This window comes from Panthera onca, chromosome E3, assembly GCF_046562875.1.
Source record: "Panthera onca isolate mPanOnc1 chromosome E3, mPanOnc1 haplotype 2, whole genome shotgun sequence".
Lineage (NCBI taxonomy): Eukaryota > Metazoa > Chordata > Mammalia > Carnivora > Felidae > Panthera > Panthera onca.
In genome coordinates this window covers 35,156,039-35,183,465 of record NC_138354.1, presented here as the reverse complement: position 1 = coordinate 35,183,465, position 27,427 = coordinate 35,156,039, and positions in this window count along the sequence as shown.

The following is a 27,427-nucleotide window of genomic DNA, read 5'->3' as shown; positions in this document are numbered from 1 at the left end:
CTATAGAAATCGGGGATATATGTTCTCATTCTTTCGAGAGAGTGCTTGCTGCCTTGTGTACGGATGAAACAAGCAGTTGGCCTGGAGTCCAAAGCTTCCATGAGTAATGTGGCTTCCGTGGCAATGTGGCTTCCGTGGGCAATGTGGCTTCCATGAGCAGTGTGGCTTCCGTGGCAATGTGGCTTCCGTGGGCAATGTGGCTTCCATGAGCAGTGTGGCTTCCGTGGCAATGTGGCTTCCGTGGGCAATGTGGCTTCCATGAGCAGTGTGGCTTTAGGAAAGCCAGTCGCCTTGCTGCACTCTTAATTCAGTGGTACCTAGAATAGGAAACCATTTCTTTTTTCTGGAAAAGACCTCAGAAAAACCATGTTACAGATGAAGATTTGTACAGCTGGAAATACACATGAATTTCTTAGCATCACACGGCCACTGTGTGTTTATATAGAGTTTTGCCCAAAATCAAGAGTGCACACATGCTTCCAAAAACACCTAGTCTTAAAGATTGAACTTGTCATAAATACATCTTAGCTTTTACAGTTCCATCCGACCTTTACAAATTTAGAAAAATGTGAAACATTGTAATTAGATCATATTGGATTATCCATAGGCTAAGAATTAGTCATTTTATGTTTTCAGGTGGCTGAATTCAAATGCCACATTTATAGAAGTGCCGTAGCTCCCAAGCATCTTTATGCAATAATTATTGACTTCTTGTTTATAAGCAGGCCTGAAAGTAATGTCTCCTTTTAATTAGTTTCCTGATGACTTTCTTTTTTCTTTTTTAATTAAACAATGCCACAGACAAACTTTTGAAACTAAAGACACTTTAATGGATATGATCTGTCTGCCTTTCTTCTCCTGACTGTATTCATTATAGGCAAATCAATGAAAATTGATAAACTCGTGATGGAAAAAAGGAATGTATTTGTATTCATTACAGGGGATTGGAGATAATAATAAAATGGAATGTTGTTATAGTGAGATATAAACCCAACCTACGGAATTGTTCAATATGAGAATAGCTAGATACATTTCATTACCATGATAGGAAGCAGCTCAGGAGCGGAAGCCAATAATTTTAAAAGTCTTGAGCACAGGGTTATGCTGACTATACAGTTCAATACGTTAATTGACAATAAATCCTGCTTGCCTCTAAAAGGCACTTGACTAGTCATTTTCAAGATGGTCATGATTTTTTATGATGCGGAACTTTTAATTTACAGGGATGATAAAAATAGATTTACTTTCACCCACTTGTATTTGATTTAATTACCTAATCAACTATAAATCAACTACTAGTGAAAAAGTAATTTAACATAGATGATATTTAGCTGTCATAGTTTTGGGTTACTGCTAGGAGGGTTTGGTGAATGGAGAGGAAACAGACTATGGCCGGTGAATCTGCTACACTTTATCCAAAGTCCAAAGGAAGTGTGCAGAGTTGAAACTAGATGGGTTGGCTGCACTGTGAAAACACTCTATTGGCATTTTACCTACTTAGCTCTTAACCGTGTATACCTTGCAGGGGTGTGATGCTGTCTTATAGTGGGAAAAATTGGGACTTGATTATTTTTTCAGCATTCTTCAGCTCTTATATGCTATCATGTTACCACTAGTTCGATGGAAACCTAAGATGTTAGTTAAGATAGACCATGGGAAACAGAGGCTCGGCTCAGCAGAACCTGCTAAGTTAAATGTCTCATTGGTAGGTGCCAGTTATTTATGGCTCAAAGAAGAAAGGCATGGCTTCCTGAGATAATTGGAGGCTCTGAGGCCCTGGTGTCAGACACCCTGCTAGAACATGTCTCTCCAGGCTTGGTCAGCCAACTCAGACACTCCCCTTTTCTATTTGTCTTTCCAGGAAATCAAAGTCGGTAGCCCTTTTGTGACCATATGCCAATTACTACCTACTTATTCCTAAAGGCAAATCTCATCTTGTCACTTGGCTGCTCAAAATTCTTCACTGGTTTCCCACTGTGCTCAAGATAAAGTGTAAGCTTTTGACAGGGCATCATAATACTTTGAACTCTTTGTCAGTAATCCCTTATACTATGTTTCAAAAATTATGAAGGTCTTTCAATTCCTGCAAAATTATGATTTATTGACTTGCTTGCTGCATGGATGAATGGATAGATGAGTGTGTGGGTAGATAGATGGATGGGCGGATGGATGGATGGATGGATGGATGGATGGATGGATGGATAAATGGATAGGTGGGTGGGTGGATGGATGGATGGATGGATGGATGGATGGATGGATGGATGGATCAATTAATGAATTAACTTTCCTTGCTATATCTAGGAGTATTTAGCCCTAGTCCCTGAAATATCTTCTGTTGTTCTAATTCATTCTTCTCCTTTCTATATCTCAGAAATGTCAGTGTAATTGAATCAGACTTACTTGCCAGGTACTGATGTGGTTATGCCTTTTGGTGAAGTTCAATCTTACCGCTTAGAATCACGGTTCTAACCTGTCATCTTGGGTCAGTCTCTGGGGGCCTTGAGGTCCTGATGGCAACACCATTTTCCCTGATTCATGTTACACTTAATTGTCTGATAATAGGATACAGGATTTTTGGCTTTTTTCTATTTTCTTTGGAGTCAAACCTTAATACCTACCTGCACTAACTAGAGATGGGCACAATGTGTGGCTCAAATATAAGACCAAGATGAGTGATAGGTTTTAAACTGAGTCAGTCAATAGATTTTCAACTTCTAATGTGAGACTTTACCTCAGGTTTGGGGATAATCTACAGTGTTAATTTCTCCCAAACCTCATATTGGTTTTTCCGTGATACAAATGCCTTATACAAAAAACAGTTAATACTTTTTGAAGCTATATAACAGATTCAATAGGTTCATTATTCTATTACATTTGGATGGATGCATGGAATTTATTCTTTTATCTGGTTGAGCTCTATATATTAAAATGAGCAAAGACCTGAAACACATGATACCTAAAATATATGTGTGTGTTTATATCTATTATTGAAAGGAAGATATAATAGCCCAATTATATTTCAATGCATAAATATTACCCACAATGCAATTATTTTCATTTCTATATGCCCTAACCTAGTCCAAGAGCATAGACCCATAGTTTAGCAGGATGGCATTAATATCGCCCATGTCGTTTGGTGTTATGCCTTGTTCGTTTCATAGTTGATCAAAAACATTTTACATATTTCCACCCAGTTTTCATAATGATAATTTTTAATATCTGTAAAATATCCTATCACAGTGATAAAACATCATTTAGTCCCTCATTCCCCTATGGATGGACATTTTTATTGTTTGTGTCTTTTTGTTGTCATTGGAGATAATGCTGCAAAGACTAATAAAAGATGTGCATATAGAAAGTCTGATTAAAATTTCTCATCAGTTCTTCCCCTCTCCAAAGAGTATCTGATTATCTCAGAGCTCATTATGTCCTTAATTTCTATTTTCATTTTCGTTTTTCAGTTGCCATACCTATTGGTCGCCTCTCTTAATATTTTGTAGCCTTCCTTTCTTCAGCTTTCTTCTTAAGAAGCATATTAAATGTGGGGCGCCTGGGTAGCTCAGTTGGTTGAGCGTCCGACTTCGGCTCAGGTCATGGTCTCACGGTCCGTGAGTTCAAGACCCGTGTTGGTTTCTTTGCTGACAGCTCGGAGCCTGGAGCTTGCCTCTGATCCTGTGTCTTGCCCCTCCCCCACTCTCACTTTGTCTCACTCTGTCTCTCAAAAATAAATAAATAAATAAATAAATAAATAAATAAATAATTTTTAAAAAGAAACGTATTAAATGCTGTTTGCACAATAACACAGAGCTAGACCAACCTGCCTTCACTTGCTTCATCCACCGCTCAGTAGCTGTAAGAACTCAGACAGGTGATTGAGTATTCCCAACCTTCCGTGTTTTCATCTGCAAAACAAGAACAATACCTAAATTATAGGTTTATTATAGAGCAAACTTTAAGATAACTTTTACTGTTACTCTTAATATTTTTGTTGCCATTTTGTTCAGCTAGCTTTTAAAAGGTTGAACCCAAAGAGAGTAGGATTAGGTCTGGAAATTATCATGGAGAGTATTTGTTGGTTTGGTATATTTCTCTGTTCTTTGTCTTTCTGCTTTCCATTTCAATAGCCATAAAGAAACAGACAGTTATAAGGTGTCTATGCCTAAGTAGCCTAGTCTTCTTTCTTGAAGATTCTTCCCATGCTCTTATATAATATTCATAAAAAATTATTAAAATAAATAGGAGCACTGCACCCCCAGTGAACTGGCATTCCACATTTTTCATAACCATGGTGATCCATTGAGATGGGGTTGAAGTTTTACTATGGTGAATAGTAGCATTGTGGTCAATAACTTTGGATATAAAACATTTCTTAAAATCGTTGTTATTTCCTTAGGAGGAATTCCTTCATTTGGACTAACAGTATCAGACAATATAAACACTTTTAAATGTGATTCATTTTGAAAGTACTATGTTTTTCTAAAATACTGTGCTAATTCTTTGTACCTGCTAACCCCTCTTAAGTTCAGTGACATGGTTCTAGGGGGGAAAAAAGAATAGAGAGCTTCAAAGAAATGAACTCAGCTGGTTCAATAATATAAGATTCGTGTTCTGGGAAATGTCATACATGTTTCCTCTTATACTTTGTTGTATCAGACTATGTTGGCATATAAAGTAACCAAATAAATATTGTTTTCATAGTAAAAAAAAAAACAACCCTGTAGCTTCTACCTAACAACATAGGAGACTTGTAAATCAACCTAGTGAGTGATATTACGATGGGAGAAAAACAAAAAGGGCATTCACTTTACTAAAAAACTCCATGAACTGGACTTAATACAATAAATCTTGATCAGGTTCAGTATGATTTTGTCTTGCTCTGTGCGTCTCACAAATGTCAGCCAAGGAGTCGATGGTTTCAAATGATATCCTGTGTGTAAACTTTTGGATTCATGAAAATGTTGGTTGTGGATGTTGTCACTAAGAGTGGTTTCCCTTCACTCTTAGTGGTGAAGTTTTTCTAGACTAGCATGTCCAAGTGTGGGACTGCCTAAGCTTAGCGCTGCCCCAGCTTTCTGTCTGTCTCTCTCTGTCTCTGTCCCTATCTTTCTGTCTCTCTGTCCCCACTACCCAGGCAGCATATCACTCCTACTCCGTCAAATGTTCACCTTTGCAAATGAGTAGCTAACGGGTTTTGGCATCACTGGAGGTGCCAGCACAAACGGGGCTGTTGGATCACAGGCTGGCCTGGTGTTCTGTAATCATGCATATGGGATCCTCAAATCCAGCCCCTGAGCCATGTCCTCATTTCCCCAATTCTTTCCTGGAGCATAGAGTGTTTAGAAATACAGCTCTATTTTAAACCCTCCGATTCACCACTTTATCTGGCTGTATCCTCTCCTCTTGGAATTGATAACATGTTGAGTCTGAGTCATAATGGTAACTTCCTCATGAACATCTGATGTTGTGAAATTAACAAAGATGACAACTCCCCAACAGTTGACGCCAAGAAATGAATTATAAAAATGTACTTCAGTCACAATACCAGAGAGAATCCGGTTATGAATTAGTAACAGATGGGAAAATACTATTCACTTCCAGTTTTACATAAATGTCTATAATGCTTGTTCTGATCATAAGTTTTTATTTCTTTCAGAGCTTCATTATGGTTCTAGCAAGATTCACCATTTAAAAAAATAATAAAAAGCATGGGTTAGGGAGATGCTATTTTTCTTTTTCTTCCTTCTCTTCTTCTTAAGTAAAAAAATAATAATAATTCAGGTGAAAGAAAGACATCATTTCATTGCTTACTTTTTGCTTTGCAAAACAAATTATTATGCATTCCCCTAAACCACTTAGTCAAGGGCGGTTATTTTATTTTATTTTATTTTATTTTATTTTATTTTATTTTATTTTATTTTATTTTATTTTATTTTATTTTTGGTTAGCATCTATGATATGAAAGGGAAATGTTCATTAATGGAGACTTTGTCCCTCTTCCTTATCCATGCTACCACTGCTCTTGGGCAACCTTAGGAAGTAAGAATCTTTAGCGTTTGCAGCAAACTTTTGATCTCAAAACTGTCTCCATCAATGCTGTGCCTTAATCGTGGGATCAGATCCCTGTTCACATATGTATTCTTCTCATAAGCAACAATGGTGAATTCAAAGCTCAAGAAAGAAGATAAAGACTCTTCCGTCTGCGGTTTGGTAACCCCTGGTCTTTTGTCCAGCTGCATTCACTCTCCTTCAGCCCAGAAACCCACCTGACTGAGACTCTCTGGCTGTCCTCTGCAGTAGGGATGACCAGAACTTTCCAAGCTGAAGGCATTCTCCAAGCTGGTGAACTTCTACTGATTCTTCAAGAATGAGCTCAACTATCACCTCTTCCATGATGTCCTCCTAATGTTCCCAGCCACTGAGCATTCCCTCCTCTGTGCTCTTAAACTACCAAACGTTTTCCTTTTTGAGAGCACCATTCACTCTTTGCTAAAATTGTCACTTTGATTTTCCATCTCTTCCACTCAAGCAGTGTGTGTTTTGGGGGCTCGAGGTGAGTGTGGTGCGACGGAAGCTGACGCACACCAATACAGAATAAATGGTAGATCTTGTTTGCAAGGCAGGATTCTTGAAACTGTGTCTAAGAACAATTCCAAGTTCAGAAATTATGTTCCCCTCATATCTTTTTCCTTCAAACTAAGCTGCTTACTCCCCATAGCCAGTCTTCCTTCCTAAAGGCAACACTTTATTTGTGAAAATGCTTCTTTAAAAAACGGGGAATATTGGCATTATTTTAGAGAGACTTTCTAAAGAACCATAACAAGTCTATTTGAATCTTTTATTTGGTATTAACTAGATATTTTATCATAAGTGAGCAGGGAGTTTCTGGTTCACTAGTCTTTATTGCTTTCTTGAATGCATTTCAACTTTTCCATATAATCCTCAATCCTTTTTCCCTTCAAATGTTAACTCCTTCGCTCTGTTCCTTGTCACTCCTCCTGTTAATGTCCCTGAGCATTCGCTGTTGGATTGTCATCTTGAATATGGATACGCTTGGAACTCATGGTGAATTTTCTCTCTCAAATAGGACTGTAAGAACATGAGCATTTCATCCTGTTTTCATCTTAGCCCAAAATACTTGTTCCAAGATATCTTTCCCATTGATTCTGAGTGACTGAGAGAGCCCTGTTCTCTAGCAATGGGATCTGTTTTAGGTGTCTGTCTGGAGGAGATCTCATCCCTGATCTTGTCAAAATTAAGTAAATGTTCTTGATGTCCCTTTTGAATTCCTACAGCAGGACACAGCAAATGTTTGCCACAATTTTATGACTGGTTTTCTTGCCTCTTTCTTGGCCCACTTTCCTCCATGAGTTCATACTTCTTCCTCAGTCTCCTGTTACCTTCTCAGCTTCAACCATAAAGGACTTTTTTGAACCTGTCTGTGCATGTTCATATATCCTGTCTTTTCTGAATGGAATGACCTTTCTCCCCTCCTATACCCAGAAAACCCCCTTCAGCATTCAGAGGGAAACCTCACTGCACCACAAAGCCTGACTGCTCACAGCACTTTTCTCCTGTCCTGAGAGAATCTATTGAGATGCGCGTCTGGTCTTTGTTCTCTCTGCTCTAGAAAGAGCCAATAAATGAGGTACACTTTTTCTTCTCCATCACAAGATGGCAGCTGAGACTTTCTATTCTGAATTTTGGCTCCCAGCCTGCATGCAGGTGGGATCAGGGGGAACAGACGGCCTTGATGTTTCACCACGTGCGCTTTCTAGAAAACACTGGCTTCAGTCTCTGTGAGAAGAGCATCAGTGTGTAGAAGTTGACCACGGGGACTTCACGCAAAGGGATGGCAGAGCTGGAAAAGGATGCTCCTGATCACAGAAATACCTGGGCGGGGTTTGTGGTAAAGCAAAGCCTGGTTTGGGAATGTCGGAGTAGGAAGGAAACAGGATCAGAAGATGGGCCAGCTCTACGTTGGAATACAAGCAGAGGGAAGGCAGGTGGGAAGACAGAAAACAGAATTGAATATAGAAGAGGTGGGCAGGCCCAGATCCATCTGTAGAGCTTCTGAAGTCCAAATCAACATCTATGTCTGCTCAGTGATACAGTTTCTCTAGATCCGAAAAGCAATGGGTCAGAAATTTTCCATTTTCCGAGCACTTAAGCTGTGCCCAGAACAGTGTTAGATAATTTGACCACATCATTCCATTGAATCACCAAGTCATAGTGTAAAGGATGCATCATTGCCCACCTTTCCCAGAAAAGGATGCCAAGACTCACATATTAAAGAATCAGTATCGGCGTTCAATGTCCGTGTGTCCGACTGCAAAGATGTTCTTTCTTGTCTACCAGGTGATCTCTCCTTTTGAAGCCAGGGCTCTGGGCCTCTCATTTGGCCATAGGTGGGCTCTGCCCTAATGGGACCCAAACTCTACCTCACTCTGGGAGAAAGAACCCAGAGGACATTGAGCCCATCTCACTTTGGTGCCTCCAAATGGAGTTCTTCAAGCCTACTCCAGTCTTGATCCCTAATGAGACTCCCTCATTCCTAAGGAAAGGAGTGGAGGAGTTAGAAGCTTAACTGATATCCTGGGAGTTTTCAAAGCTCTCTCAGCCATTTGCTTCTCCCCACGATGGGCAGTAAAGGCACATTGGCACTCATACACAGAAGACTTCCACCTCCCTTGTGGGGTTCAGTCTTTGACTAACCTTGTTGAGCCTCTTTTGTCATCATTATTGTTTTCTTTTATACCACCCACTGGAACTTAAGACTCATTGTAAGAATCAGCCCAGTCAGAGGGTTCCAGAGGGGACCATTGGGGTTTTATGGAGACTTTTCCATCTGCTAAATAACCTTGACAAGAGACTCTAGTTATTGACTTCCTGACTCATCATTCCACCTCCCCCAGCCACCTGGTTGGGAATTTATGCTCTCTGACATCAAATGTCTCCTGAGGATCTTGCACCATTGTTGACATAAAGCACTCATTTAATGATGGAATAAATTGTCTTGGAGTTTCTGATGGGTTTGTTACTTCATCATATCCATACGCCCAAGTTTGGAGTGTGTGCCCCCCAACCCTACCCATTTTGTGCTTGCCCCTCTTTTCCCTTAAATGCACATACATAAACGACATCCACATTGCCTTCTTTTAAGTGCTTGAGAAATTGGCATGTGGTTCCAAGGTCTAGCTCTTAAATCCCTCATCATCCGTTAAGCTCCTCTTGATTACTCTGTGAATCACGATGGTTTAAGGACACCATGCCTTAAAAAATAGATTGATAAAAGTGTAGATTTAAAGACTTTTCTGGGATTTGTGTTATTCTGTAGGTGATTCTGGAGAGAAAATTGTAAGTGTAAATCTTCACCCTCCTAGGGCTCACTCTGGAACTTGTGAGTGGAAGAACACCTGGTCATAAACCCACCATTTCCAGCCAGAAGGGTCAGAGTTGCAAGAAATCTGGGTTTAGGAGGAGTGTTTGCAAGCAACCAAAGGGATAATTAGTTTAGGCCGGGCACAGGAAACATGTGACATTCGGCAAGACTGTGCTGGCCTGGAATGGCAATGTGAACAGAAGTGAATATCGAAAATGTTGCAACTTCTGTCACAACAGACACCATGATGATGTTTTACATAAATTAGACCATTGATTTCTTGCAGAATGTCCACGAATGGGTGTCTGACACCAATTTTACAGTTCCCAAGACCAAATCTCATACAGTTTTATATGTCTTTGATTTTTTTTTTAGATCCAGAATGTGAAAGTTGACTTCTAACTTTGTAGATGCCATGAGGTTGGCTTGAGTTGAACCCTCAGTTGACTAGGATTCAAGCTTGCCCCATGGTGATTCTGCCATTCAGGCTGTCTGATGATCTTGATGTTAGCCCAGCAAGCATCAAGAGCCCATAATACAGGGGTCCTAGAACCAACAGGTCTGGATTTGAATCCTGGCTCTTTTTCTCCCTCTGGAGAATGAGAAGTATAGTGTTTAGTTTCTGAAGTTTTATGGGGAATTACAGTGCACTAATATTGTAAAATAGATGCTCAGTATATGTTGGATGCCCCTTCTTACAGCTTAGTGTCAAATGTCCACTGCCTCCTATAAAGCAAATTGTCTCATCCGTCACCCTCTAAACCTCCACAGACATTTATCCATCCTATTGTGTAGAACCTGGCATTTTCTCCCTCACATTACGCATAGAAGTGGGCTAAGTGCAATGCACACAGTAGGGACTCATCACTGAATGTGTTAGGCTGCTCCAGAGAAATAGAACCAATAGGAGATATATATACACAGAGAGAAACAGACACAGAAAGAAAGATTAATCATACGGAATTGGGTCACATGAATATGGAGGTCGACAAGCCTCCAGGTCTGCAGGGTGAGTCAGCAGACTGGAAACCCAGGAGATCCAGTGGTGTTTTCCAGCTCAAGCAGTAGCAGGCTCCACACCCTGGAAGAGCTGATGGTTCAGTCTCAGTCTGAGAGCTGGAAAGGACTATTGCCCCAGCTCGGTCATGCAGGCTGCAGGAGCACCCCCTTGTTCACTGGAAGCTCTTTTGTTCTATTCAGGTCTTCACCTGGTTGGGTAAGGCCCACCCACACTAGGGAGAGCAATCTGCTTTACTCCATCTATTGATTCAAATGTTAATCTCTCCAGAACACCCTTGTGGGAAGACTCAGAATAATCTCTGACCAAATATCCAGGCACCCCGTGGCCCAAGTCAGGTTTCCATAAACTGAACCGTCACACTGAGTACATGAACTTCTGCATTGACCCCTTCTCTAAAAGCAGACTGATCTTTCTCCCGCTTGTGTATCACTCAGGCTGTATTGATTGCTCTTAGCTGCCTCCAGCACAATTTCCTCAGCTGGTACTTCTAGCATACAGGTGCTAAAGTTCTTATTAGCACTCTGGGGTTATTCACACAGTATCAGGAGCCCCCCCGTCCCCTTTGGTTGGCTAGCCAGGCTTGCCTCATCTGCTTCAGGTCCCTCTTGTGCCTCGTTCTAAGCCTGGGCACCTCCAATCCACTCTCCTCTCTCCTTTTCTACACAGCCTCCAAACCCCATACATTGTTTGTTTAACATTTTCCTCAAAGCTAATCAGGGTCTTTAGGTTGCAGCTCAGTATGAATAGAGGGGATTTCCAAGTTTCAACAGTCTGAGGACCCCTCTGTTCCACCCTCCCACCTCACACGATTCCATAACATTCCACAGACTGTGCTTTTCCATACAGTTTAGTAAACACTAGCAGATCATTTCCTCAACAAGGTAGCTTTATAAGAGTTCCTGATGTTTATAAAGCTGAAAGACAGTGTAAATATGGTAATGGAAAAAATAAACAAACCGCACATTATGAGGGTTTCTCAGCCTTAGCTTGACTGACATGGGGAACTGGAAAACTCTCTATTGTGGGGGCCGTCATGTGCACTCTATGATGTTTAATGGCATCCCTCGTCTCTACCCACTTCCGTCAATAGCACCCCTCCCCACTTGTGATGATTGAAAATACCCTCCAACTTCACCAAATGTCCCTTGGAAAACAGTTGCCGCAGGGGAGAGCCACGGCTTTATGACACAGGTAAATAGCAGAATCCATATTTGAGCTCCCTTATTTAATTCTGGAGCTCAAATTGTCTATCACCGTGGTATTGATTACTGATTCCGGGTCCTTATAAATCCAAATTCCTCTCCCTTCAACTTTAAACCCACCAATAATACTGACCCCTCCCATCCCCTTCAGATGACCAAAAATGTCTCCAGACATTGCCAGTCATTCCGTGGGGTAGGGACCACGAAACAACCTTGCCCCTCATTGCAATCGCTGCTGTAGAGAATATGTAAAGTCTTGCTTCTGGTCTCGGGGTAACTGTAGGAGGGAGTATCATGCAGGCTAGATCACCTGATTTGGAGAAGGCATATGGTATTATCTGACACATGATACCCCCGTAACCCTCGTAAGAATCATAAAGAAGTTTCAGATTTAGGCACCGTTCCAACTTCCCCGAGGTCACCCAGCTAAGAAACAGTGGAGCCCAGATTAGCATTTCAGTCTTCTGGGACTCCTCTTCTGCATCTTGGAGAAGCCAGAATTAGGAGGCAAGGTGAAACACCAAAGAAAGAGAGGAAGACAGAGGACGCGGGGGTGGGGTCAGAACAAGGGCATCTCGTCCAAGGGCTCTCTCTCTGGGTAAGGCAGCAAAGGGGGATGTGCTGAGTACTGGTGGCCAGAAATGGTTGTGTATTTTTAAGGCAATCACCAGGTCACTAGGTGTGGCTGTTACATCCAGAAGGACAGTTCCTCGTGGGTTCTGAATCCGTCCCAAGATCGGCGGTCTCAACGGCGGAGCCAGGTGTGTGCTCAATTCTTCCAGCATTGCCGAGCCACAGAAAGCTGAGGCTGCATTCCCTGTCTGCCTCCTCATCACTGATTTTATGGGATCAACCACAGTGACGAATGGCCCTGCATTTGGATGGCTGTCCCAGCCCTGGTCACAGCTGAAACTCCCTGCGACTGTTGACATATGTGCCCTCTGAGAGCTCTAGTGCAATTGGCCATCTGTCCGGGAGGCCAGAGCCGTCCTCAGCACTGAAATTAGTCATTGCAGGAGCCAGTCCTTCTCCAACAGACACCTGGAGCCACGGGTCTCAGACACGGCCTCACCAGCCACCAAATGGCTCTGGGAAGGTCCCCAGTTCAACAGCAGAGAGAGGGAGGGGGTCATGCAAAATGGATGGGAGCTCACAGCCATCACCTCCGCTAGACCCTGGGAGGAGTGCATGTCTAGCAAAGGGGCAAGGGTATGTTGCAAGGATTCAGCCACATTTGGGTTTGCATCTTAGCTCTCCCTGCTGCAGAATGGGCAATTTTGAGCACGTTATTTTTCTTAAAGAACAAGTGACTTTTCCTAGAGATTCAGTTTCCGCAATGGGAAAATGACACCAGCCACTCTCAATTCTTCCTCCTCAGACCATTATGGGAATAACTGCCATGAAAATCAGCTTTGCCAATTAGACAGTGATGCGTCAGGTGAAGGCTGTTTCCTCGGTGCCGTTGGCCACGGCCCCTGTACAACATGGATTCGATTATTTATGGAGGAGAATGAGAGGGGAGAGCCAGATGTTGTGGCTCAAGCTCATTTTTTGGAGAGAGGCAAAAAAAAAAAAAAAAAAAGCATTAATTACCAGCTTCAGAAGTGTTGAGAGAGACAAAAGCAAAGAAGAGTCCCGTGAAGAGCCTTCGCTTTTAATTGAAGAGGTAACTCATTATCAAGGAAACTTTAAACAGGATGAAACAATGCATAATAATAAATCTGCCCCTGCCCCCCTCCCCCCGCTCAGATGGCTGTGTCTCCCCCTCACAGAAAATCAGAGTGGACACTCTCTCGTGTCCTTCAGGCAAGAGTCACAGTACAAACAAGGGGAGCATTTTACAAAAGGAATCTTTACTTTGCTTTACAAAATTTTTTTAAAAGTTTATTGATTTACTTTGAGAGAGAGCCTGTGCACAAACTGGGGAAGGGCAGCGAGAGAGGGAGAGACAGAATCCCAAGCAGGTTCTGCACTGTGAGCACAGAGCCCGATGTGGGGCTGGAACTCACTAACCATGAGATCACGACCTGAGCCGAAATCAAGAGTCAGAGGCTTAACCCACTATGCCACCCCGGCACCCCTACTCTGCTTCTGATCACTGAATGTATCTTGCTGCATATCAGAATACCCGTATCTGTCTCCTCCTTTGCCTGGCTGTGCAATATTTCACCAGATGGATATGCCATCACTTAACCAGTTTTCACTTCCGGGACAACAAATACTTTACTAGTGTAAACGAGGCTGCGAAACAAACACGTTGCAAAAATCATTCTTCGTGCACATGTAGGTCAGTCATTAGACCTGCCGGTGTGTAAGTGACAGCATCTATACGTTTATTTTGATTTGCTAAAGCAACCAGCCCTTCTGCCAGCAATGCTTACGTGGACCCGCTTGCCCTCAGTAGCAGCCATGCGGTACATTCACACACCTCACCTTCCCCTTTGAATACGTGTGTGTGTTTATTTAGTTTATGCTATGTACCTTTTTTGGTGGATGATGTGGAGAAAAATGAGCCATGAAACCTAATTTATTTTTTTTATTTTTTTTTAACGTTTATTTATTTTTGAGACAGAGAGAGACAGAGCATGAACGGGGGATGGGCAGAGAGAGAGGGAGACACAGAATCGGAAGCAGGCTCCAGGCTCTGAGCCATCAGCCCAGAGCCTGACGCAGGACTCGAACCCACGGACCATGAGATCATGACCTGAGCTGAAGTCAGACGCTTAACTGACTGAGCCACCCAGGTGCCCCTAAACCTAATTTAGATAAGAATAATCTGGGAGCTCCCGGGTAGCTCAGTCATTTAAGCATCCGACTCCTGATTTCGGCTCAGGTCATGATCTCACAGATTGTGGGTTTGAGCCCCCCATCAGGCTCTGCGCTGTATCAGCACAGAGCCTGCTTGGGATTCTCTCTCCCTCTCTGCTCCTACCCCCATTCATGCTTGCCCACTCTCCATCTCTTTATCAAACTGAATAAAAACTTTTAAAAATTAAAACATTTAAAAAAGAAAATAATTTTGAGTTCCAGCAGATACAGGGCTACAGAGTTACCACTTCCATCTCAAATGCACCCCTACAATCACGTCCGCCAGAAGCCTCCAAAGAGGCGGCTGCCTTGCAAAGAGGACTCCTCTGTCTTCATTTCTGTGACTAACCCCCAGGGAGGGAGGGAGGTATCTCTGCTCCCTCCCTGGAGAGATGGAGGTCAGAAGAGAAAGCCGCAGAGGCCTCTTTGGCTCACATACCCAAGGACCCTCTTCTCTGGCACCACCTCAGAAAGAATCCAAAGGTCTGTCACCAACCACAGCAGCAGGGCCTCCCAGAAAGCCTACTTGAGCCCAGAGGGGAAGCTGTTTGCTACAGGTGCTCCAATGAAAACGAGATAAACAGTGAACTCTCTGAAGGTAATTCATCTAGCCCTCGCTCCCTGCCTTTCCCGTGCGCAGGCAATTCTGCGTTTGCCACAAGCAGAGAAGAAAGGCTCAAGATAGGTAGCAATCCCTTCGAGGCTGCCCCAGGTCAACTTTATCAAAATGATAAAATGTTTTGGGTCCCGGCAGCCCCCCTGGGCTGGCTCCGGGTTGGGCTTCCGGAGGCATTAAGGGGTGAAGGAGGTGAGCACACCTCTCCCTGCTGCACCCCAGTGGTATTGCCTGTGTCGCTGCTGATAGCAGTTTTATCAAGATAAATCTAGTGCTGCTCAGGAAGGATATTAATAAATTATCTAGTAATGAAAAATGTGAGAGGAACCATACTCTTACATCAGGCTTGTGATGATTACTTTGATAGATGCACTGGCAAGATTTCCTCGACAAGGCAGAAATGAGAAACATGACACATGGACCTTTAAGGGTGACCTCAGAGGAAAACAGAAGTTGCTGAATGATACAGACGCAGAATAGGGAAAACCAGAGCTCCGAGGAGCTGCCTGTCAACTGCCAGATGGATGGGCTCCGCTGATGGTCTGATCATTGAGTTTAGTGTCAGACGCAGAAAGGGGAGGACGACAGAAAATGGAAGGGATGGTCGCAGACACAGAGACTTGAGTCTTGCCGGTCGTGAAAGCGTGGGGGTCTCCATCGCCGTAGATGTGGGCTGGGGTCTCAGCTCTTTCTGCCAAATCACTGAAACATCCAAATCCAAAGCCTCAGTCTCTTTGTCTGTGAATGAAGCAGATGAACTATAGCACTAAAATTGCACGTGGTGGGGGACTGTGTGCAGAAACATTTGGAAAGTTCTCAGAACCAGGAAGTACTCAATAAAATGGTAGCCTCGCCTCCGAGAGGAGTAGGGTCTCCTGCCAGAGATGATGCATGTGGTTACAATTACTGTGGTGGAGGCAGGAGCCGAGAGAAGGGTGTGAAAAATGTTTGGTTGATATTTCTTGACAGAGGTTACTGGAGTTCCCGGGGCTCTGTTAGATTCTGGGGATGCTAGCTGAAATCAGGCCCAGCTTCACCCCTGGATCGCAGAGTCTAGTGTGGGAGACTGGTTTGTACATAAGTAATCAGAGTCAAGTATGAGGAACGCTGGGAGACATGTGAGCATGTGGGAGCTTACAGGGTGGTCTCTTACATCAGCCATCCGGAGGCGAACTTGAAATGGAATTCTGCGGGATAAAGAGTGATCAGTGCCGCGATGGAGGGAAATGTTAGAGGTGTTTTCTTTTAGAGCAAGTAAAAATGGCTGACATGGAGGACAGAAATTCAAGTGTAGCAAAAGAAGCTGGAGAGGTGAGCTTGGGTCAGGTTCATCGAAGTTACTTTGTCAATGTGCCTGGTGCACTGTGATAATGTAGTTGAGGACTCACTGGCTCGTTAGCTTCTGTGTCTCCCCTGTTTCAGCAACTGTTTCTTGATTCACTTTGGGAGGTGTGCCTGTGCAGCCTTGCTACTGGTCTGTGAGCTGCGGGGACCGGAGGCTGAGGGCAGTGGCTCACTGAAAACCAGGGGGTGCGAGGACCGATGCACATCTTCAGAAATTTGAAAACTGTTCTCTAGGTTTTGGAGTCGATGATGGGGTGGGATAGCAGGTGGAAGGAACTGGCACAGTGCCCTTCCTTCCCTGCCCGCCCTGGTCCCACCTCCCATCTCAGGGAGGCTCCTCCCTCCCCCCCTCCCTGTCACCATCAAACACCTCTCTGCCTCCTGCACCTCCCGGACCCCTTGCTGCTCTCTACGCATGTGTTCTGTGAATACACCTGCTACCACCGTGTCCACGTCAGGGTTTGGTGACACCACTGTGGAGAGAAATAGATGGGTGTTCTGCTCCCGCTCCCTTAGACGCCACATCCAGGCTTTCGCCACTCCCTCATTAGAGACACAGTTTCAGACCGAGTGGAACATTAGAGACCGTCTGGATTAGGGCTCCGCAGGTGCGAGTCAAACTGCTGGGCTCCCAGGAGCCCCTGACCTGAGCTGCAGGATGCATTCTATACAGATGCTGTTGCAAACAGTGAGGGAACCCCGAGCACTTCCACCCCCCAGCCCTTCCTACGCCAGGTCCTTACACATGTCTTCCTAGCCAGGCTCATCGTTGACCACGTGGCATGAAGTCAGGAAATACCCAAATCTGTATTAGTTCTCCAGAGAGACAGAGCCAAGAATCAATATCGAGAGAGAGAGAGAGAGAGAGAGAGAGAGAGATTGAAAGAGGGAAGGAGGGAGGGAGTGGGGGGAGGAGATTTGTTTCTAAAAATTGGCTCACACAGGGGCACCTGGGTGGCTCCGTTGGTTAAGCGTCCAACTTTGGCTCAGGTCATGATCTCGCAGTTCACTAGCTTGAGCCCCATACGGGGCTCTGTGCTGACAGCTCAGAGCCTGGGGCCTGCTTTGGATTCTGTGTCTCCCTCTCTCTCTGCCCCTTGCCCACTCATATTCTGTCTCTCTCTCTCTCAGAAACAAATAAAAATATAGGAAGGAAGGAAGGAAGGAAGGAAGGAAGGAAGGAAGGAAGGAAAGAAAAGAAGGAAGAAAGAAAGAAAAAAATGGGTCACACAGTTGTAGTCTGGCAAGTCCAGAATCCACGGGGCAAGCTGGCAGGTTGGAGACGGGTAGGGGTAGATATCGCAGCCTTGAATCTGAAAGCTGGAGACACCGCATTTCTCTGTTGCAGTCTGGGAACAGAATTCCTTCTTCTTCAGGAAGCCTGAGTCTTTGCTTTTAAGGCTTTCAACTGATTCAATACCCATATGCACCTCCTTAGACCATGCTTAACCTGCAAATAAAGACAATAACAAAGTTGTATTTTCCCCTAACCCCACACAGCTGTCCCGCACCCAGCTGGAAAAGCATGAAGTCTTTCTCTAGGAGATGATGTTCAAAGTCTTTGGATGATGTTCTCTTCTCCTTGATGAGCTATAACTGGACAGTGCTAACAAAAAGTTAATGATACTCAAATGTTGTGACATAAAATGAATATGCCTTATTATATGATAAAGGAATCAGAGAGGGAAGGGAAGAAAACAAAGATATGTGCCTGAAAATGTAGAGGGACACGCATATATACAAATATGTAAACGTTTGGGTATATTTGTGCAACCCATTTCTGAACATTAGCTGCACATCAGTGATAATTGTTTGTGGGGTTTTTCTCTTCGTTGTTTTTTCATCACCAGCACCTAGAAGAGTGCCTCGCACATAGCAAGCATTTAACAAATGTGGACTTAATTAACTTGGCTAAGCTTTTCTTGTATAATAAATTATATATATATATATGTATATATATATATATAATTTGTTATCAAATTGGCTAACATACAGTGTGAACAATGTGCTCTTGGTTTTGGGGGTAGATTCCCGTGGTTCATGGCTTACATACCACACCCACTGCTCATCCCAACAGGTGCCCTCCTCAGTGCCCATCCCCCACCCCCCCCCCACTCCCCCATCTGCTCTCAGTTTGATCTCTGTATTTAAGAGTCTCTTATGGTTTACCTCCCTCCCTCTCTGTTTGTAACTATTTTTTCCCCTTCCCTTCCCCCATGGTGTTCTGTTAAGTTTCTCAAGTTCCACATACGAGTGATAACATAAGGTATCTGTCTTTCTCTGACTGACTTATTTCACTCAGCATAATAACCTCCAGTTCCATCCACATTACTGCCAGTGGTGGGATTTCATTCTTTCATTTAATTAGGCTAAGCTTAATATCCCCATTGTAAAGCTGGGAGAACTGAGGCTCAGAGAGGGTGTCGTGTGCTTAAGGTTGTCACCCAGCTCATAACCTACAGAGACAAGACTTAAATCCAGTTCACTGCAGTTTCAGACCTAAACTCTATACTGCCACAGAGAAAGGGGGCCAAGAAGATTCACTTAGACCTTCCATCCATAAGGACTCTGAGAGAGTGTCACTACAAGGAAAACCCAGGGTGACCCAAGAGCCACAGGTACCAAACAGGCCAGCTTGCTCCATAAGCATCATTGACACATTTCCCTCCATGCCGTGTGTTTGACAAAAATAAATTCTCTCTCAGCCCACAACTACCTAATTAGGCTGTACTCAAATATCTCCAGACTTCAAAAAGACAGTGGAAGCAGATTAAAGCCACTCACAGCCAACAGGAAGGGGTAGGGTAGCCGCTGGCAGTATTTCCTCCTTGTTCAGTACCCACGTCTGGCCCTGAATCTCTATTATTCTTCCAGAAGGTCGGTCATGATTAAAGGGTTCCTTCAGCAGCTGAGGCTCAGTGATAAGGGCTTTCTGTTTAGACCCTCCTAAACTACAAAAAGAACATAAATCATAATTTTGCATCAACTTAGTTTCTGTATTTTATTTTATTTTTACTGGAGGTTTTAGGGTGGGGACAAAGTAGACTTGGAAAATTGGGTTTGATAAAAGAAGCATGTGCATAATTTGGTTGGTGAGGTTCTAATGGGGGGAGGTCAATTATATCGTGTTATTAATGAATCCCTCTTATTTTTGAGGGATTCAACCAACTTGCAAGGAAGGGACCAGGTATTTAGTAAGCCCTACTGTGTGCCAGGCATGGTTCAATGTGGTCTATATATCATCTCTCCATTTAAGCATCTGTGAAGGTTGATGTTACTAGCCCTGTTTTATAGTGAAGAACCAACACCTTGGCAGAGTTAAGCACCATGGACAGGTCACATGGCTAGTGAGGGTGGCGCTTGAAAAGCAACTCAGATGTTGAGAATCCACATTTCACAGGATTTCACTTCATTTCACAAAAACTGGTCTGTAGGAACTCAGCCTGAACCAAAGGTTTCCCAAGGTAGAATCTGAAGGGATTTTACACACACACCCCACCCCCCAAGGGGACAGTTGGCAATGTCTGGAGACCAGGAAGTTTGCTCACCAGCCTCAAGGCAAAGGGGAGCCCCCCGTCCCCACCCCCGCCAAGAATTACTCAGCCCAAAATGCCAACTCTGTCTATGTTATGAAACCCTGCATGCTTTTCTCTTTCCAGAAATACTCTCCCTGGAGAAATGGGTGCTGACCCAGAGAACCTAATCCACAGTGACAAAATTTTAGACACCCACTAGGAAGACATTTGGGAATCTCAGTCTTACTCTGTCTCATCCACTCATAAATAAACCATTAAAATTGGTTTCCAAATCTGTTTTCTGCACCTACTCACCCACATCACTTGCCCCAGTTACTAGTTGAAAATTCTTACACATCTTAGAGTTTCATCAAAAATATTATATAATGTTCTCTATCAACGTGCACATTGAAAATGCTTCAATTTGGGCTTTTTCCCTTTTGTTAAGAGTTAAGACGAAGCAGTCTTCAAAACCAAAAAGAAAAACAAATCTTTAATGTTCATATTACCAAAGCATTAAAATCCAAAGCAGACAGAGACCAGCCTTGAAAATTCCCTGAGCAGACAAAACCAGTGTAGGCATACAAACAAAGCTTAGTTTAGCTTATTTTGCAAGGCTAACTTGACCTGGGTCATTGCTTGCTCATGCCTCTGGAAATCATAAGCAAAACTTAAACTCTTTCCCAAGGTTGATAGGAGGTAACCACTGACCAATTCCCTGTCACTTAAGAAAAGTCTAATATTATAACTGATCCCTGTGAAGAATAAACAGTCACTGTCTTCTCGCTAAAGAAGCAGCTTTATAACAATGGACTCCTGAGCCTCATTCCACGTTTTGGTTTGAGAGCTCCCAGTTGCAAACTGTCTTTTCGGTGCGTGCACAATAAACTTCCACTAATTACTACTCTGGTCACTCACTGGCTTTCCTTCCATTATTTCTGAACTTTTGATAAAAGTAGTACGTGTTGGTTGCTGAAAATTTAGAAGATACAAGCAAACAGAAGCAAACAAAATCCTGTAGCAAATCTACCACCCAGAAATAACTCTTTCTTTTAAATTTATTTTTATATTTTTATTAAAAAAAATTGTTAATGTTTATGTTTGAGAGAGAGAGCGCATGAGCAGGAGAGGGGCAGAGAGAAAGGAAGACACAAAATCTGAAGCAGGCTCCAGGTTCTGAGCTGTCACGGAGCCTGGTGTGGGGCTCAAACCCACGAACCGCGAGATCACGCCCTGAGCCAAGGTCAGATGCTTAACTGACTGAACCACCCAGGCGCCCCTGGAGAATGGCCTCTAGTCTTCTATTTTCTATAAAAGCATATGCAAATAAAGTTATTTCAATAGACCCCTGGAAGAATCAAGAAGGCATGTAAATTGTGGCAAATAATCATTATAACAATAATAAATAACAGCAACAATAGCAGAAATTGAAGTTAACACTTAAATAGTACAGATTTTATGCCAGATGCTCTCTGGATACGTATGAAACGAATCAAATCCTCTCAATAACCCTATCATATAGGTTGGTTGGCATTGTTACTGTTCGCATTTTCAAGGAACCACACATGGACAGCATACACCATCATCAGGAAGAACCGAGCTTGGCTGTTGTTGTGTGGGAACGCGCCTGAGGTCTGGAAGATGATGCAGATACCCCCTCACCTTTTCCTCCACGTTCCACTTCCTCATACCAAAACCTTGCTAGTTTCCTGTGGCCACCATAACAAAGTACCACAGACATTGGGTGGCTTTGAATGAAGGAAACATCTTCTCTAGAGTTCTGGAAGCCAGAAGTCAAAATCAAGTGTGTCAGGAGGGTCGCACTCCCCAGAGGCTGGAGGGAAGAATTCATCCCTTGCCTCTTCAGACTTCTGGCAGATGTCTGCATACATTGGCTCCTGGCCGCACCTCTCTCCCTCCCTCCCTCCGCCACTCCTTCCCTCCCTCTCTCTCTGTTTGCTACATTTTCATGTTGCCTTCTCCTTTGTGGGGCTCCTCCAACACTTCTCTCCACCGATCTCCTTCCTTCTTGCATTTCTTCCTTCAGCTTCTGGGCATTATTCCCTGCCAAGTCCTGGAGCCCATAAGCCCTACTCTGCGTGTTCGCTCCTGCAATCCACAGGGTCACTATGGCTGTCACTGGATCTTCACAGTCTTCAAAGGGTGGCTCTGAGATGCAAACTCAGATTTCTCTTGCTAGTTGGTTGCTACTCATCACATAACGAAAGCTCTTTGGCTTTATAGAGTGGAGATGAGGAACAATGAATGGAGAGTACGAAGGGAAGCAGAGAAGTCTGGCAAAAAGGGAAAAAACGAAAATATACCTCTTATTTTCCTACCAATTAACTCAATTGGCCAAGGGAAAATTCATTAAACCAGCTCAGCACCCCTCGTAGAGATCCTGCTATTCCCCAATCTTCCCTTTAACACCACCAGAGGGAAGGAGATAATTTTGAGAAAGGAGAGAAATTACATGTTGAAACTGGAGATCCTTTAAAAAAGATTCTCTTCCCTAGGGTTTCCTAATCTCTCTTTCTTCATTCAAATCTCGGGGACTGACAGAGGAGGAATTTGTTGCTTTCTAAAGCCACTGTGATGTGCCCTTTTATTCAGGAAAGCAAAATCGGGACCATAAACAAACCTTTGGTGGGGTGACATAGGCATTCTTGTTTGGGGGTTCTGGTCATCCCCAATGACCTGGCGAGGCAGGGCAGGAAATAACGAAATGAAATAGAAGATATTGAGAAAATGGTAGGTCTGCAGCAAATGGAGACATAACTTTGTTCCATGGGACACATGCTCTTGAGATCTACCTTATTGTAAAATGGGGCCCCATCTCCAACCTCAATCAAATCTCTTGTACATACAACCTATATCTTTGTGCTTTGAACACAAGAACCTATTCATATTCTTAACTGGTATTAAGTTTACAGTGTTGGAGGCTTCATTTGCATAATAAAATGCTATGCGAGAGGAGATGAGGGTTAATCAAAGGGTTTTATCACTCTTTTTAATTATCTTCATTATGCCAGAGCAAGATGTAAATTTTAATTCTACCTTGTTAGCTAGCAGATTCCACCAAACTTTGGATATCCTAATCATCTGTCATTTTAAATAGGCACAGATGCCAGTGATTTCAGCAAAGTAAATGCCCTAAGTATCGTAAGCTTTATTAATCGGATTGTCATAGCATTTAATATAATTTAGCAGTTATTAATGTTAAACAGAAGATCAGTGCGCACACCCCAGATGGAGGCTCTCGTGAACCTCGAGTGTGTCCTATCGTTTTTCCTTCCCCGTTCTTTTCTTCATCAACTTACACTTACAGGTGTTCCCTGGTCACAAGCATTAAAAAAATTTTTTTTTAATTTTAAGTAGGCTCCATGCCCAGTGTGGGGCTTGAACTCACGACCCCGAGATCAAGATTTACACACTTTGGCAACTGAGCCAGCCAGGAGCCCCAACACAGCACTTTTTTTCTTCTCTTTCTCCATCATTCTGTGGTCAGAGCTTGCAATTCGTGTGTAGTTATTGTTCAGTGACCCGCAAACTGTCTAGGTTTTATAAAGGATGCACTAATGTGTTCTTAGACCGCAGACATGAGAAAGATTTTTAAGGGGTCAGCAGTAGGGGGATGTCTATGCACGTGTTGGGTGTCTCTGCTAAACTCATCATAGGGAAGCCTGAGGAAGTCCTCATCTCACCTGGGTGATCAAAGGCAGAGAGTCTGTGACCCCATGTAAATAGGTACACTGCCGAGGTGTACCCATCAGAGGTGGCTTTCTCTGACCTCCAGGAGATAAGCAGGAATGCACAAAGATGTGACTGCCCTTGTCTGCTGCTTCTGAGCACTGAGCTGGTGGCAGGTCGGACATGAAGCCAGAATCAGAGGCTAAGCAGTCCTGACTCGTCAATGAATTAGCTGAAACAGATGTCCCTTAGAGGCTTCAGATGGAGTTCTAGAAGGTATGAAAGGTGGTGTTATGGACTGAATGTTTGTGTGCCCCCAAATTCAAAGGGTGAAACCCAACTCCCCCCAACGTGACAGTATTAGGGTGCTTGGCAGGTAATTAGGATTGGCTTAGGTCATGAGGGTGGAGCCCCCAGGAATGAGATTAGTGCCAGTTTAAGAGTTAGAGGAGCTCACTTCCTCTCTGTGCTGTCCATCATGTGGAGATACATCAAGAAGTCGCCCCTCTACGGCCCAGAACCCAATCCCGTGGCAGTCCCCAGAACTATGAGAAAAAAATTTCTGTTGTCTATAAGCCACTCAGTCTAGGGCATTTTTGTTATAGCAGCCAGACGGTGTGCTATAAATTGATCATGGGATTTATATCAGAGCCATAGAATCCCAGCTTTGACATCCCAATAATTGTGGCATCATGGACAAGTCACTTAGCCTCCCTGAGCCTCAGTTTCCTCAAGTGCAAAAGTGAGATGGATCATGATATCCATCATGAGTTGTAAATGACATCAGACATGGATTCTAGCACAGAGTAGATACTCAGTTATGTTACAGTGAGAGTATGATTTACAATAAGAAATATATACTTCATCTCAGTCCCCATTTCTGGCACAGAGTTCCTAAAACCCTTAGAATTTCCTGTGATTAGAGAGATAAAGATATGTCTTCTTGTGTTTAGGAGATGACCTTTGGACCCACCTAAGGAGGGGGTTGGGCTGATTGCCAGGGGATCCAACCTGTGATTAGAGCAGTAGAACTTTCAGTTCCATTCCGTTGACCCCAAGGAAGGGAGAGGGGCTGGGGGTTGAATCAATTGCCAATGGCCAATGATACAATCAATCCTGCCTGTGTAATGAGGCCTCACCCGAAAGGATGAGGTTCAGAGAGCTTCCAGGAGTAACAGGTGCCTATGCACTGAGTCTCCTCCCCCCTCCCCCCCGCCCCTCCTTCTTCTTTTTCTTCTCTCCTCTCCGCTCCTCTCCTCTTTGCTCTTCTCCTCTCCTCTGATCAGTGTGGAGAACCCAGGTGATCAGTATGGAGAACCAGGTACAGAGAGAGAAGTGATGAGCTCTTCCTAATTCAGTCTGAGAAGGGGAAGTAAAAGGAGGTTACTGGACAAGGGGGCTGGGAATCAATTCACCAGGGTGGGAGGAGGTGATTCTAGGAAGCAGTCTGCATCTATGCAAAGAAGTGGCATCACATGAAAATGTGCAGTTGTACAGAGTTTACATTTTCAACAACATGTGGTACAAGGGAAAAATAAACATTACTTGAAAAGAATATTCAGAGGAATATTCAGAGGAATCTGCATCTAATCCTCCAACCTACCATTCCGGTAGGAAATTCAGTCTCTGCTGTCACCATGCCTGTTCTTCCAGTGTCACCAAGGTCAAGCAAAGCCCTTGGGTTCTTACAAGGTCTATTCTAGAACCTTGGCAAATTCCCTCCAGTTCATGTGCTATATTGTTTATCATCAATATGTTTATTTACCCCGCAGTGTCCCCTGTTCCCCAAGACCTAAAGCCCATGGCCCAGGGTCTAAAATCCCTCATTGCCTTTTGCAGACAGTTCCCTCTGGAAACCACCTACTCTTACTGCTGCAAGGGCAAAAATGCTTTATTTCCTTGTACTTTCCGTACCTACCTCAGTCCCCATCACTGACTACTTTTGGGGAAGCTTTCTCATCTTCCTCAGATGTCAATGCTTTTCCCCATAGGTTTTTGATAAGGGATGATACTATACATTATCGCCTACCAGCAGATTCTCAAATAGCCAGTATTGGTCCAAAGAATGAGGGAGGATGAAATGCTCAAACCATTAGATTTGTTTTCTTAGTAATTCATCAATTCTGTTGCAACATATTCAGGAGGTAAGTTAAGTCCTGGAGATCTGCTGTACAACATAGTGTCTCCAATTAACACTGCATTGCACATGCAAGTATTTGCTAAGAGGGTGTATCTTCTGATACGTGCCCTTATCACAGAGCAATAACAAAAACAATCATGAAAAGAGCAGGAGGGGACTTTGGAGGTGACGAGCAGGTTTATGACATAGATTGTGGTGATGATTTTGCTGTTGTATACTTATCTCTAAACTTGCCTACTTATATATATTATGTGCAGCTTTTTGTATGTCAAAAAAAATTTTTTTAACATTCAGGAAATGGTAGGTAGTTCAGTATAACAGGCCAGGGAATATCTTAGGAAGGGGCAGAAGGTGAGGGGAAGAAAAAGTCAGCCAGGTCAAAGGAGTAGGACTTTAATATGCTAGGTTTTTGGGTTTTTTTTAGTTTATTTATTTTTGAGAGAAAGACAGCAAGTGAGGGAGGGGCTCCATCTCATGAAATGGGAGATCATGAACTGGGAGTCAGATGCTCAACCAACTGAGCCACCCAGGTGGCCCTTAAATGATGTGTTAAGAAACTTGTGGTTACTGGATCCATAGGATGATGGCATAATGGACATTTTCAAGCTTTCTGTTAGTACGTTTTAGTTACCTGCACCTGAACCTCCTTGTATGCGTAGAAGATTCACCACTGCGCACAATGTATTTGTGGCCACCATAATCCGCCTCTAACCAAATACGCTGAAGGGAGACCGTTGTGGGTTGAATTATGGCCCTCCCCCACCAAAGACATGTTGAATTCCTAACGCCCAGTACTTGTGAATGTGGCTTTACTTGGAAATTGGGTTTTTGCAGGTGTAGCACAGGTGAAGTCTTTAGGGTGGTCCCTAACCCAATATGATGGGTAACTCGTGAGAGGGAAATGCAGACAGAGATGGACATGAAGAGAGGGAAGACCATGGGGACAGACATAGGGAAGACAGCCATCTACTAGGAAACACTGAGGCTACTGGAAGGTGGGAGATCGGCCTGAAAGAGATCCTTCTCTTGTGCCTTCAGACAGAGCAAGGCCACATGGACACCTTGACTTTGGGCTTGTAGCCTCTGCAACTCTAAGACGATACGTTTCCATTGTCCAAAGCCACCCAGTTTGTGGTTCTCTGTTACGGTGACTGCTGGAAATGAGTACAGCCATTACTCCCTTTGTCAGCCTCCCTTGCAGCTACATTAGGAGCACATGACAGAAATTTAGCCGATCAGATGCATCCTCCCCAGATGTACCTGGGCAAAGGGACACACGGTAACAACCATCTCCACTGTGATCATTGTGCCTACCAGAGCACCAGGGGCCCTCAGGGGACTGCTGCTGTGGCACAGATCTGCCTGTGGCTCCAACTCAATTGCCTTTCTTTGCTCCCGCCTGCTTCTTGAGGCTGGCAATTCTGTGTGCTGAGACTCTCCCAGAAAATTCCACTGCTGCTCAAATAGCCGAGGATAGTTCCTTTTACTCACAACTGATAACCTGGCCGATACAGATGAGGAACCGTGAAGGATGTAATCCATCTCTAAAGTGGTACGTGGTGGACAAGGGCAATAGATAGTCTGTAAGTGAAGTACCAAGTGTCTCCAGGGAGAAGAGGAAGGAGTCAGGCTCTGGATGGGAACAGGAAACATGGCGAGCATAGGGGGGCATAGCATAAAACGTGTGTGTGTGTGTGTGTGTGTGTGTGTGT